The sequence below is a fragment of the Rhincodon typus genome, chromosome 29, assembly GCF_021869965.1.
Source record: "Rhincodon typus isolate 14 chromosome 29, sRhiTyp1.1, whole genome shotgun sequence".
Taxonomy (NCBI): Eukaryota; Metazoa; Chordata; class Chondrichthyes; order Orectolobiformes; family Rhincodontidae; genus Rhincodon; species Rhincodon typus.
Genome location: NC_063360.1, coordinates 19,433,218 through 19,447,930, shown reverse-complemented (window position 1 = coordinate 19,447,930; position 14,713 = coordinate 19,433,218). Strand labels below are relative to the sequence as shown.

The 14,713-nt window shown below is 39.8% G+C and overlaps 1 protein-coding gene across 1 annotated transcript in view; it reads left to right on the top strand.

The window, feature by feature from the left end:
* Positions 1-14,713, top strand: part of LOC109938267 (RNA-binding protein MEX3B-like) — a 93,055-nt gene that overhangs the window by 59,302 nt on the left and 19,040 nt on the right. The gene's annotated exons all lie outside the window — the stretch shown is intronic.

Sequence of the window (14,713 nt, the reverse complement as noted above, 5' to 3'; positions counted from 1 at the left end):
TCGCACTCGAAACAAAAGTTTTCACACCTTTGCTCCCCTCAAACCTACTTCTAAAAAGTAAATAGTTCCTAATTCCAAAATTTCAAAAAATTATGCTACAATTGGAATTGTAAATATGGTGGGTCCTGCCAGAGATATTTAGTGAAGTTTCTGTCTCGAGTTGCTCGATGTTGCCCCCTTTGGCCAGAATTAGATTTGACCGCAGATAATGTAGATTCCTCGGCTATGGTTATTTATTGCTATCACAACTATCTTCATCAAAAGTATTTGAAATGAGTAGCCTTTTGTTTCTTTTAAAAAGATTTGAACAATAAAAATAAAACAAAGTACAAATCCAACAAAAACAAAACAGAAAACTGGATTTCGCAAAAAGTTGTGTTCTTTTGCAGAGGAGCTAATACCAATATATTACCCCCCCCTTCCAAACCACTGGGCTGTGGTGTAAAATAAAAGAAACAGCATGGGTTCAATCCCTGTACCACAGGGCTTCCCCATAATCGGGTTTGAGAGCTGAAATTTTGGGGTCTGATGCTCTGAGGGAGCAACTGCCAATCCCTCTCCTGAAACGTTAGCCTTCCTGCTCCTCTGATGCTGCTTGGCCTGCTGCGTTCATCAAGCTCTACACCTTGTTACCTCTCCACACCCCAACTGCTTTACCAGGTCTTCCCCCTCCCCAAATTCTCACCAATGGGTCATGACAATTTTCAAATCATGAAGTGAGCTAACAGTGGGAGAAGATTTGGGAAGCTCCACCTATGGCAATTCATGGAGACCTGCCTCCTCACCCTACCCTATGAGTGTGAAGTAGTTACCCTCATGCTGTACATAACCAATTATCTCTCACTAATGGGAAAGCGATGCCTGTGGTCCTTTGTGAACTATGGCTCCTGACATGCATACGTAAAGGATCCACTCATAGAATAATATGTGGAGGAGTCTGGGAGCAGAGAAAGGTTGGGAAAACAAATACACTTGCTTTTCAATATACCAATGCAATTATCATATCGGGCAAATATGCGCATGGCTCCTGTCCAAAATTAGAAATGTTTAAATTGCCAAATACCTTTTCTTCAAAGAATTGTAGAACTGTAGTTCTCTGATGGTTCTGCTCAAGTCATGATGGAAGAATAGGAGAAGTTAGCAGAAATTCTCCCTTTTTTATTCATTCAGGGAATGTGGAATTCACTACATGGGCCAGCATTGATGCCAATCCCTAATTGCCCTTGTGAAGGTGGTAGATAGCAGGCTTCTTGAACTGCTGCACTCCATTTGGTGCAGGAACACCCAAGTGCTGTTAGGGAGGGAGTCCTAGGATTTTGACCCAGTGAAAATGAAGTTAAAATATATGTATTTTTGAATCAAGTGAGTGGCTTGGAAAGAAACTTGCAGGTGATAGTGTTCCCATGTTTCTATTGCCTTTGTCCTTCCAGATGGTATTGGTTATGGATATGGAAGGTGCTGTCTAGGAGATCTTATGAATTTCTGCAGTGCATAGTGTGGATGGTCATACTGTGTTAATAACGAATATTTGAGGAAGTTGTGCCATTCAAGGAGGTTGATTTGTCCTGGATAGTGCGAAGATTCCTGTTGTTAGAGCTTCACTCATTCAGGAAAATTGCAAATATTCCAATCAACTCTTGTGCCTTGTAGGCAGTGGTCAGGTATTGGCGAATTAGGAAGAATCTTGACCACTGGACTGAATCTTACAGTTTGAGACCCGTTGAATTTGGTGAAGTGATTCTCAATGGGAAACTGAGTGAGTTTTCACACTAGATTTTATCAAATTCAGTGTATTAATTGGCATTTCACATGTAATGGATCTAATTTCCATCCCACCTCACAACATACTGTTCCTGGAGTAACTCACTGCTCACAGAGATCCTGCAATTGAATAGCTTCCTTGCTCTTGGCACCATTTTTAAAAAGGTCATTGTGCACCTGGGCAAGCACTGTCAGTCTACAGTTCTCCTGAACGGTTCCTCCATTTGCCCAACATGGTAGACAAGGGGAAATTGACCCTGATTTTTGGGCATTGTCCTGTTGGATGAGATGATGCACAGGAGGAAATTTCTCTTGCTCCAGAATCAAAGTTATCACCCATGTTAAAGCCATTTCTAGGAACACTGAATGCAGGAAGGGCAACTGTCCTTTTCCAAGCTGCCAGCACAAATGTCACAATTTCTCTCTGATACCTCAGACTCATTCTATCTCTGCGACTGCACCCACCTCCCACCAAGGCTTATGGTGTACCATCTAATTAATGCATGCAGTATCTTGCCCACACACCTTCACTCACCGCAAACTGTAGCACCACTAGTCCTGCATGCCCTTTGCGTTACCTACTCCCTCACTTGGGAAACCTTCCAACCTGCACAAAGACTAATAGGTAACCTATATACTTTCATCTTTCATAATATCTGCCTCTCTCATACTCCAGGAGCAAACAGCCCTCAATAAGGAAGAAAGAGTCAAGATTGGTGATATGTTGCCCGTCAAATGGCTCCTCACCCTTCACGAGTACAGCATCTGACTCTGACTGCCTCAAACAGCGCATGGACTTGTATCGGAGGCTACCCTTGACTTACTGTACGGGGATGGCATGGCAAAATTAACTAATATGAACCAGATATCTCTGGCTGAGAAGGCAATATGCAAAAAGGCAAGGCAGGGATGCTGTGAGCATCCAAGTAGGCTCAGGTTAGTGAGCTAGATTGCAGATATGCAGCCTGGTCCAGTTCATGAGCTGGGTGCATGTCCCTGAGGGCACGGTGTCCTTATTGCAAAATTACAGTGATGGTTTCCAGTGCAACCGAAAGTGCAGCATTCATGTATTGTAGATTCTTAGAGGCTGGCACACATCAGGTATCAAAGTCTGTGGATATGAGTGCATGGGTGCATGGGCACATGGAGCGTACCCTGAAATATTGGTGCCCAGTTCCAACGCAGAGGTCATTGGAGAAAGGGGGGAGTTGAACCTGCCCAGAACTCTGGTTCCCGTGGTGAGCTTTCAGTTAGTTCACATGGTGAGTTGGGTTAGATCTCAACCAGTGGCAAGTTGAATTGTTAAGAGTTAGATATCTGCTAGCTCAGTTCGCTGGATGGCTGGTTTGCAATGCAGAGTGATGCCAACAGCATGGGTCCAATTCCAGCACGGGTCCAATTCCAGCACCTGCTGAGGTTACCACAAAGAAGTCTCCTTCTCAACCATTCCCCTGACCTGAGACTTCGGTCAAATCACCACCAGTCATCTCTCTCTAATGAGAGAGAGCAATCCTTTGATCTGGTAAGACTTTTTAACAAGCAATGATTGTCAGTTGGGAACGTGCCACATGTCACATCATTCAGAGCTTAATAAGATTTCACACAGAACTGTGGCTGGTCTATTTCAGTTTCTGTCAATGGTAACCCCCACAATTTTGACAGTAGCAGATTCATCAACCATAATACCATTGAATATCAAGGGCTATGGTTAGATTCTCTTATTGGAGATGGTCATTGGCCTGATCAACGGATGGCAACATTTGACCATACAGGTGCCAGGCAAACCTAGATATTGTCCAGGTCTTTCTGACTTTGTCCATGAACTGTTTCTGAGTCACAAATGTTGCTGAACATTGTACAATCATTGGCAAATATCCCCACTTCTGACATTACAATGGTGTTAAGGTCATTGATGAAGCAGTTGAAGATGGTTGGGCCTGGGACACTCCCAGGGGAATCTCCTGGAGCTGAAATAACTGACCCCCAACAACCACAACTAACTTTGTGCCAGTAGAGTTTTCACTCTGATTCCTATTGACCCCTGCTTTGCTAGGGCTCTTTGATACAACACTCGGGTCAAAGGTAGGTTTGATGTCAAAGGCAGGTTTGATGTCAAAGGCCATTCACTCTCAACTTACCTCTGGAAATCACTTTTTATGTCTAGGTTTAAACCAAGGTTCTAATGACATCAGGGGCTGAGTAGCCTTGGCAGAACCCAATCTGAGCAGGTAGCAGGTTATGGTTAAGGGAGTGGTGTTTTATATCACTGTTGATGACATTTTCCATCGCTCAACTGATGGTCAAGAGTTGACTGATGAGGCAATAATTGGACAGGTTGGATTGATCGTGTTGTTTCTGTACTGGATGTTTTCCACATTGTGGGTAGTTTCCTGTGCTATAGCTGTATAGGAACAACTGGGCCAAGGCATAAGAAGTTTGGATGACACGTCTTCGCAAATATGGTCAGGTCCCAGAGCCTTTTCAGTATCAACTGTCTTCAGCCTTTTGTTCAGATCATTTGAGTGAATTGAATTGGCTGAAGACTGACATCTGAAATGCTGGAGACTGCCGGGGGCGGGGGTGCAAAATACATGCTGTCACTGAGAATGGAATATTTGTGGAGCCTCCTACTCCAGTGAGTTAATTGTCCACCCACCATTCATGAACATAGATCTGATCTGTTGGTTGTGCAATCACTTAGCTCTGTCTTGCACTTGCTGCTTATTCTGTTTTTGTTTACATGCACATAGTCCTGTATTGTAGCTTTGCCAGGCAAATACATCATTTTTAGATTTGCCTAGTGTCGCTCATGGCTGTCCTTCTGCATTAATTAAGCCAGCACTGATTCCCCTGGTGGGATACAATCAAGCAGATCCACTTCTGGAATGGTATGAATTTGTAAAGCACATTGCTGACTAACTGGTTTAGGGTTGGGGCTATCATAGAAGGCATTTCTCATTCACTTGTGGGACTAGAATTTATTGCCCATCCCAAATTGCCCTGGAGAAACTGCTGGTGAGCTGCCTTTGTGCAGTACTGCAAGGAGACCCACAGTGCCATTGGTATAGGAATTCCAGGATTTTGACCCAGCAACAGTGAAGGAATGGCAATATATTTCCACATCAGGATGGTGAGTGGCTTGTTGGGGATCTGACCACAGTGGCGTTGCCATGTATCTGTTGCCGTTGTCCTTCCACTCGGAAGTGGTCATGGGCTTGGAAGATTAATGGGGTGATAATTGGTCAAGATGGGTTTTTCCTGCATTTTTTGAACAGGACACACTTGGCAATTTTTCACATTGCTGGGTTGCAGTAGCTGTACTGTAACAATTTGGCTAAGAGAGCAGCAAGTGCTGGAGGACAAGTCTTCAGTACTATTGCTGATATGCTGTCAGGGGTCATAGCGTTTGCAGAAACAATGGGATACTTGATAGCATATGCAGTGAATTGAATTGGCTGAAGACTGGTATCTGTGATGCTGAGATCAATCATCCACTCAGCCTTCCCGGCTAAAGGAATCACAACAAGCTTGTCATTTGCACTGTATGTTCTAGGATCGCCAATCCTGGATGGATATTTGTGGAATTGCCATCTCCAGTGAGTTTAACTGCCCACCATCATTCACAACTAGATGGGGTAGGACTGCAGAGCTTAGATCTGATGGTTGCAGCTGTTTAGCTGACAAGCTGCCTTGGTTTTGTAGCTTCAACAGGTTGAAACTCATTTTTACAATTGTCTGGTGCTACACTTGGTATGGTCTCACACAATCATCATTGAGTTAGGGTTGATCCCCTGGCTTGAAGGGGATGGTAGAATGGGGGATATGCTGGGCCATGAGGTTGAAGATCATGTTGGAATAGAATTCTGCTGCTGATGGCTCATAGCAACCCCTGTATGCCCAGTCTTGAGTTACTAGATCTGTTCAAACTTTGTATCATTTAGCACAGTGATAGCACCACACATCACAACACAACATCATGCCTTTAAAGACTATTTGAAGTGAACTTTATGCAACATAAGATAGAGAAAAATAAACGGGTCAACAAAAATCACAATTTTCACAATTCTTACAAGGAATAGTGAACAGGTTTTAATAAAGCTTTATTGTAGGTCTGGGAAAATGTATGGAATGCAACAGGAAAGAAAACATCTTTGTACAGCTGGCTGACTACATATAACACAAACATTTATCAAGATTACAAATGTTCCCGAGATGCCCAGAAACTTTGAAATAAATGGTCCATGTCCTAGGCACTGCCACTGACACCACCTATTGCTATCCAACAAGGAGGATACAATTTACACTTTGTTCTTCCTTGAGACTTTTCACAACTTATTTCATGCTCTGGACTACAGAGGTGGAAATAATTAAACTTTTTAATGAAAAGCTTCTTTCTCGTCAAGGGGCTTCAGAGCAATCCACACCCAACAAGTTTCCCTGAAACAATCAAAACGCAAGCAGAGTGGTGACAAATTGCACCAGAGCAACTGAGCCAATCCACAAAATTTAAGAATCACACCCTCAAATAACATTCTAAAAAGAGAAAAAAAAATTGCCTCATTTCCCAATGTTAGCAGATCATAAACAGCGCTACAAAGGAAAATACATCTTGAACCTTTTTGCTTAGCACTCTTCAGAATTAGGTCACAATAAACAGACAGGTGGGGCGGGGTGGGGGGAGGAAGGAGGGTTCGAAGGGGAAGGAGACTATTGTATACAGAATGAGAAATAGGGGCTGAAGTGATGTCCATAATTGGCAGGGAAATACAGCAACAGTGAACCCTCAATCTCTCTTCTCAGAGTAGGCTGGTGGATACTGATTGATCAGGGCAGTGCTATAGAGGCAGAGTTTGGCTGTCTCCATGACCACTTTTTCTTTTTTTGAAGATGCAACTTATGTACAAATTCCTTTGCTGACATAAAACAGGTTTCTGTGTATTCAATGCATATTGCATAGGCTAAAAGCCAATGTGTCAAATGGTCTTAAATTGGTTTCCAGTGTAACTCTAAGCACAGTTGGAATTACTTAATAAATGGTTTCCAATAGCACTGTAGTGTCTAATTGTGGATGTACTTTTGTGGTTTGCTAAGCTCAATCTGAATAATATGCTGGCAGTTTTCCAATTGTCTAAGACTTATGCAGGATCAAAAGATTCTTACAAGATGACTACCAGTGCATTAATTATCTCTGTAGCTACTTCATTTAATATCATAGGATGCAACCCATCAGATCCATGGGACTCGTTTGTCTTTAGCCAAACACCAAATCACATCGTCACTGCCTCAGGTCAAACAATACCATTCACAAAGTTGACATCCTATTTGAATCTGAGCAGAGTGTCTTCCATATCTGCATCATTAAACTGCTTATGAATATCATTGTAACAGTTGACATTTGTAACCCTGCCTCAACCTGTCAACTGCTGGAATCCTCTTTGATGCTTTTGTTACCTTCCCACGCTGGATTATTCCGATGTTCTCCTGACCAGCCTCCATTTTCCATCAACTCCAGCTCTTGCAGAACTCTTACCAATATCATAACCTATAATAAGTCTCTTGCGCATTGTTTAAAATTCTTAATCCTGTGTTCAAATCCCTTCTGTTGTAGGAGACAGTTAATATCTTGAATGGGTAAAATTGCATCAGGAAATGAGATTCATCCATCAAGTGAAACAGGGAACTGGTCTTGAGAGGAGCTAACTAATTGTGCAATTGTCTCTAAATTGTATATCAGAATGCTTTAATAGCAGTAATTTATACTTAAGTATAGCCAAAGGCCTTACAAAGGACTCTCACGTATCTCAGATGTTAAGAAAATACATTGCAGTGATTTTTAAATGCTGGAAAATGATTTCTTCAGCACTGATTGGAAGATAATTCTGAAATTTGGAAGTTTTCTGTTTTAACAGAAAATAAAAGAATTGGAGAAGGAAAATAAGAATTAAAAAAAAGTTTCATTAAAACAAAAAACTTAAATGACAAAGCCTTAAGCAATTCATCTCCATTATGCAATAATTTAAGAAAAAATACAATAAAGAACTTGAAAAAAAATTCAACAGTTAAATGCAATTGAAGTGCTTGTACAATTTAATACAATGAACAACAAAACTGCTACTAGTTCAAAAAAAATTGAAAAATCCTTCAACAACTTGAATAAATAATTTACTTAAGAGGAAAATGTTAATTATGTAAAATGGAGAAAGATACAAGAAAGAGAAAGTACACCTTCAAGCAGAGTTAAAATCACAAATACTTCACATAGGGAATTAAGTGGAACTTTATGAAAGTGACTATTCATGACATACAGAATTGCTTCAGAATTATAGAAGAAGCCCAGAGAAGAACAAGTGAATACATTTCTTTATTCTGTAAATTTGATAGAAGATTATGTTTTAAAATGACAGAATATAAGAGACAAATATCTTTGATATTGTAATAGTATTTGACAATTAACTTACATTAACTAATGATATAATAGAGAGAGTAAGATTTAGTAGAAAAATAATTTCCAGGAGAACCTGTTGATAACTTTAGTAATGATCTTTATATATTTTCTGACTTTAAAAAAAATCAACAGTGCTTTACCATCAGAACTAATTCAAGACAGAATTGTCATCAAAATTTCTGATTGATTACCTTTCAGAGATGTTACAATCAATCAAATCAAAAGAGGATCTTACACTGGGAAGAGTGATCTAGTTGGTGGTGGAAGATGAAATCAAAAAACAGCACAAGGGAATGATGAGAACAGAAAGCCACTCATTGCAACTTTTAAGAAAGTGGGATATTTCTAGAGAATGTACAAGAGTCAAAAACTGTTGAACCACAGAACTAACAATGCTCGCTTGGACAAAATGGTCAACACCTTACAGATAGCATCTTTGGAAGAAAACTCAATGTCATGATATACCTTAAATGGAGCACAATATATATTTTTATGATCTACCCTACCTTTGCAAGAGGCAGCATAACCTTTCCTAGGGTAACATGACTCATCTGAACCACACAGGTCACAGATTAATGGTCATTCAACAAATTTCAAACTTCAACACTCGCCCCTTGTAATCTTAAAAAAATCCCATGGTTGAAGAGAATGAAGCTGTAGCACAGAAAACTGCAACAGGCAGGACAGTGTTCAAAATCAAAAGGAATACTTGGAGTAATCTTAACATACAGAGAATAATACCATGTGGAACAGGTGTACATTATCAGAAACCAACAACTCTAACTTCTAAGCAGAAAAGCTCACTTTGCTCTTAACATTCTACAGTTATTCTGAAGAACTATGATCAACTCATAACCTAAATGCAAGTGATCAATGTAAGATTACTCAACAAGAGGAAGATTTCACTGGTCTCAAAATAATGTTTGCTAAACCAAAAATTAAACATATATCATTTGAGACCACATGTTGGTGTCCGACAACTCTTCATGACAAAATATCATAATTTATTACTGATTTCACAAGTTTGAAGGAATTATTTAATTGTCTTCCAACTATAAACAAATCTTCAAAAGTCTGATCATCAGGCATCCTTGACACAGTATCCATTACAATTTTATCGTGAAATCTTGATACAGCCAATTCAGCTGTTTAGGAGTAGTACCAAAACTGCAGTCAGCTTTACAATGATTTAAACCGATAAAATGATGTTCTCCCAAAATTGAGAATGGAAGGATCATGCAAGAGTCTACATAAATTGCAATGTCAAAAACCAGATGACTACTTCTTTCAGAAAGACAACTATCTTCTAACATAATTTTAAGAAACTAAAGATCTTCCAAGGGAAAGTAATTTAACAGAGGCATTGATATCAGAGCACATGCTCTGCAAAGTGTGTTCACAAAATCAAAGATTCAAAGTTCCAATCTAGGAAGGAACTGCACCTGAATATTTCATCATCAATTAGCAAACATCCATCCTAACCAAGTCACCATTTACGAAGTTAGCAATTTGGAGATGTATGAGGAGGGAGTATTAGTAAATTTAGTTTACTTATTTGAAACAATTTAATGAAGAACAGCCAGGAAAAAAGCTGGAGGTGGGGAGAGAAGATGAACAACACTTAGTACTGAAAGGGTTAACTGGCATTGTGAGAAAAGATCTGCTCATCAGGATATAAAAAGGAATGTTCCTGGGAGTAGCTAACCAGTTGTTCAGTTGCCTAGGTTGTGCACTAGAATGCTTCAACAGCAATAACATGTACTTAAGTATAGCCTGAGCTTTTACAAAGGATTCTTGTGCATCTTAGTTGTAACGTACTGAGGTAAAACAATATGTACTAAACCACTTTGATTATCAAAACTGAGCCATCTTCTGCAATGTGGGCATCCTTTCCCATTTTGAATTAGTAACTGAGACTAGTACTAAGAAGGATTAGAAGCAGTGAACCTATTCCAAGGCTTCAGCACAATATATAGTACAGAACCTTCAAGATCTCAACACCTCAGTCATCTCCTCCAATCCTTCAACAATTTTCATTCATTAATAACCTCCGTGCTTCGTGATTAAATATGCCTTCCATATCTAGGTCTGAATTTCATTACAAAAGGTCTCTCTTCTTTAAGGCCTAATTAAAATCTACATATCAACTCGATCACCCAAATTCCTCAGATTACACTTGTAAAATACATTCTTCCAACTTACAGATTTTTGGGTTTCATTTTATACTGACCAATTTTATTTTCATATACTCTCTCTGCCAGTCTTACATTTCTCTTCACCTACCCTTTATTTGACCTAGTTCTCACTTGAAGAACTTACCTGATATGCATCCCACATCTTCCTTTGTGATCATCATCTCTATCTCCCTGGCATACATGGAGCCCTGTTTTTTAGATCAGTTGTGCCCTAGCTGGAATGCAAGTCTTCCTTAAATACTACCTGCTGTTCCGTTAGTTTTTCCTTTGCTAGTCTCCAGTTCCATTTTACCCTGGCTAGATTCTTTTCAATTGCACAGAAATTAGTTCTCTCCCAATTGAAAAGTTGTATATTAGAACATTCCTTGCTCTTCTCCTTTACTAACTTAAATCTCTTAACTCAATGACCATTCTCCGAGATTCTTGGTCCATCTGATTTCCCAGCACTAGATTCAACAATACTGTCTTTCAAAAAAATTATCCTGAACAGAGTTTAGAACTTCCTCTCCCTTTTTACCCTTTACTTTAACATTAATTAACCAATTATTGATTGGGATAAAGTCCTTCTCTTCAGTTTTAGTATATCTGATTTCCCTAGAGATTTGTCCCCATCTCTTTCACCATTGAGGCTGATAGAATACACCAAGTCGCAAATGGTCTCTGTCTTTGTCCTCTCAAGGACATCCCCCTTTCTGATACCACAATGTCTTTTTTAAGATCAGTTCTTTCTGTCTTTGCCCTGCCCTTTTTCCCTTCTTCACTGTTTTTCTGAAAATTTAATAACCCTGTATACTAAATGCACAATACTTACCATGTTTGGGTCACAATTCCATCACTGGCACTACAATGTATTTCCACACTGCTATTTGTGCATATAGCTCAATAACCTTATTCACCACACGTCTATACAATTTATACAAACGATGTCCTTCCAATCCTCATACTCCCTCTTAGATCATCCAAGGGTACATTCCTTCAGTATTGCTCAACATTCACTTTACACATTTTAGTTTCCTTTTTGACTTCCATATGCTGATGCAAATCCAGAATTTACACTCTCCCCAATCATACCAGTGAACATCGAGAGGATGTCATTCCCAGTACTATTGATATGTACCCATTGCTTTCGAATAGGTATCTTCTGTGCCAAGGCTGGTTTCAATATGCCAAAAATCTGAAGCCCTCCTTCTTGTACCATGCTTCAAGCCATGCATTAAGAACTTAATAAACAGTAACAGTAGGGCATTCATTCTCTCAGGCTTACCTCACCATTCTATAAGACCATGGCTGATCTGCCTCAAGCCTCAACTACTCCTTTATATTAGCTCCTCATGTGTTTTAAACATCTAAATCCTCTTTAAATACTTTCAGTGATGTAACCTCCATAGTCTCTGGAGTAGACGTTCACTGTCAGAAGACATTCCTTTACATCTCCGTTTCAAAGCCTAACCCTATCTTGTTGTTCTGCATCCTCCATTTCAAGATTCCCCCACTAATAGAAACATGTACCTTGTCAAAGCCCCTCAAAATGTTGCACGTTTCAATAACATCACCCCTCATTCTTCTAAACTCTAATGATTGAAGTCAACCTCTTCGACCTAGGAATGAAACCAATATACAGAATTCCAGATGTGGCTTCATCAACATGATGTACAGTTGTAATTAGACCTTCCTATCTTTAAAATACAACCTCCTACTGAAGTCCAAAACTTAATTTGCCTCAATTATCTTCTGCACCTGCATGCTAACTTTGTGTTTCATGTACAAAAGTACCCTCATCCTTCTCTGTTGCACTTTCTTTGGGAATCTAATTAAATAATAGTCTGCTTTTTTTATTCTTATCAAAGTTCACAATTTCACACTTTCCTACATTAAACTCCACCTGCCAAGTTTTTGCTCATGCACTCGACCTATCTATAATCTCCTTGCAGATTCATTATAAAGTCTTCCCTCCTATTATGGTATTGTAAACAAATTTGGATACATTTCACTCTGCCCCACCCTTCAAGTTATTTATGTAGTTAGTAAATAATTCTCAGAAGACTGGTTCTTGTGGCACTTCACTGGTTATCCCTTTTCAACCCGAAAATGATCCATTAACCTTCTGTGGGTTAACCAGTCTTCAATCCAAGCTACTACATCATCCCAATACTATTAGCTCTCAGCTTTTGCAATAATCCTTCATGTGGCACCCTATCAAATGCCTTCTCGAAAGCCAAATGCACTACATCTGCTGGCTCCCCTTTGTCAACTTTGGTTTCATCCCTAAAGACCCTTATACTGTTTGATTATGTTAACATTTTCTAAATGTACTATTATTGCTTCTCTAAAAATGAACCTTGGCATTTTCCATACAACACTTATTAGGCTAATTGGCCTATAGTTTCCTGTCTACCTCCCTTCTTGAACAGGGCATCACATTGAAAACTTGCTAATTTGCTGGAATCTTGAGAGTTTGTAATATTTCAACAAACATCACCTTCATCTCTGCAGCCACTTCCTTTAAAATATTTAGAAGCAGGCCATCATTTATCTAACTTACTTTATAAAATACTTGTCCCTTGTAATAAGAACTGCTAGAAGACCTTAGCACCTTATGCTTTCTTTGGGTTATTTATCATGTCCTCCACCATCAAGACCAATGAAAAATGGTTTAAATTTAGCTCCCATTTCCCTTTTCCAAGTTATTAGTTCCTCAGTCATACCCTCCAAGTGTCCCATTTCTTGCCAATTTACAAATCAAATTTCCCCCTTTTTTTAAAAGCTTTAGCCATCTACCGCTGGTTCCTACTACCCTCCCCAAAAAAAGTAATTCTTTAGCCTCCATTAGTAATCACCACTTTGCGTGCCTGAGTTTTTTTAATGGGATACTTCCTGACTGCCTTTGTTAACCATGTGTTCATGTTTCTGAGTCCTTCTTTGACTCAAATCAATTTTTATTGAGCATCACAAAATATTTATCCCATCCTGCCATCTATTTATTATCCAGATCTTAGTACTGCTGGCTTCTTTCTACTCTTCCAGATGTCCATCCACGTACTATCCTGACCTCTAAGGTGACTATCTCCTACAGCATACAGCATGAACTGTTCAACTTCCAGATTGCTCATCAGTGCTGCTCCTCAAGCTTGAAAAACCTGAGCTGAAGCTAAAGCAGCTAGAAAGAGATCATATGTAAGTGGTGATCAAAGATATGCAAAGTACTTCAAAGCTCCAGGGTGATCTTGCCAATTAGATACAAAATTGGCTTGACAGTAGGAGACAGAGGGTGGTGGTGAAGGGCTGTTACAGAGTTGTACTTCCCAGAAAGTGACCCTTTGGTCCAAATCATCCACACCTACCAGAGATCCCGAATTAATCTAGTACTATTTGTCAACATTTGGTCTATATCTGTGTAAACCCTTCCTACTCAAACTTATCCAGATGACTTTTAAATCTTGCAATTGTACCAGCCTCCATCATTTCCTCTGTAGCTCATTCCATACATGCACCACCCTCTACATGAAAAGGTTGCCCCTTAGGTCCCTTTTATATCTTTCCCCCGTCACCTTAAACCTAGAAGTTAGGATCAAGAGCCCTCCATTTGGCCCTTCGAGCCTGCTCTGCCATTTGTTACAATCATGGCTGATATCCTAAGCCTGCTAAGTTAGACTATATTCTCCCCACAACCTTTGATCCCATTCGCCCCAAGTTCTACATCTAGCCGCCTCTTGAATACATTCAATGTTTTGACCTCAACTACTCCCTGTGGTGATGAATTCCACAGGCACACCAGTCTTTGGGTGAAGAAATGTCTGCTCATCTCCATCTATGTGGCCTACGCTGAATTCTCAAACTTATGCCCTTTAGTTTTGGACACTCCTACCCTGGGAATAGACCTTGGCTATTCACCCTATCCATGCCCCTCATGATTTATAAACCTTTTCAAGGTCACCCTGCAGCTTCTGATGCACCAGGGAAAATAGTCCCAGCCTATTCAGCCTCTCCCTATAGCTCAAGTCAACCAAGCCTGGCAACATCCTTATGAATCTTTTCTACAGCCTTTGTTTTTTGGACTGGAAGCCTGTGACCAGTGTTGTCCCACAGGGATTGGTATTGGGTCCACTTTTGTCTGACATTTATATAAAAGATTTGGACGAGAATATAGGAGACACGGTTATTAAGTTTGTGGATAACACCAAAATTGGTGGTATACTGGACAGTGAAGAAGATTATTGAAGATTACAAAAATCTTGGTCAAATGGGTCATGGGCTGAGGACTGGCAAATGGAGTTTAATTTGGATAAATGCAAGGTATTACATTCGGGTAAAA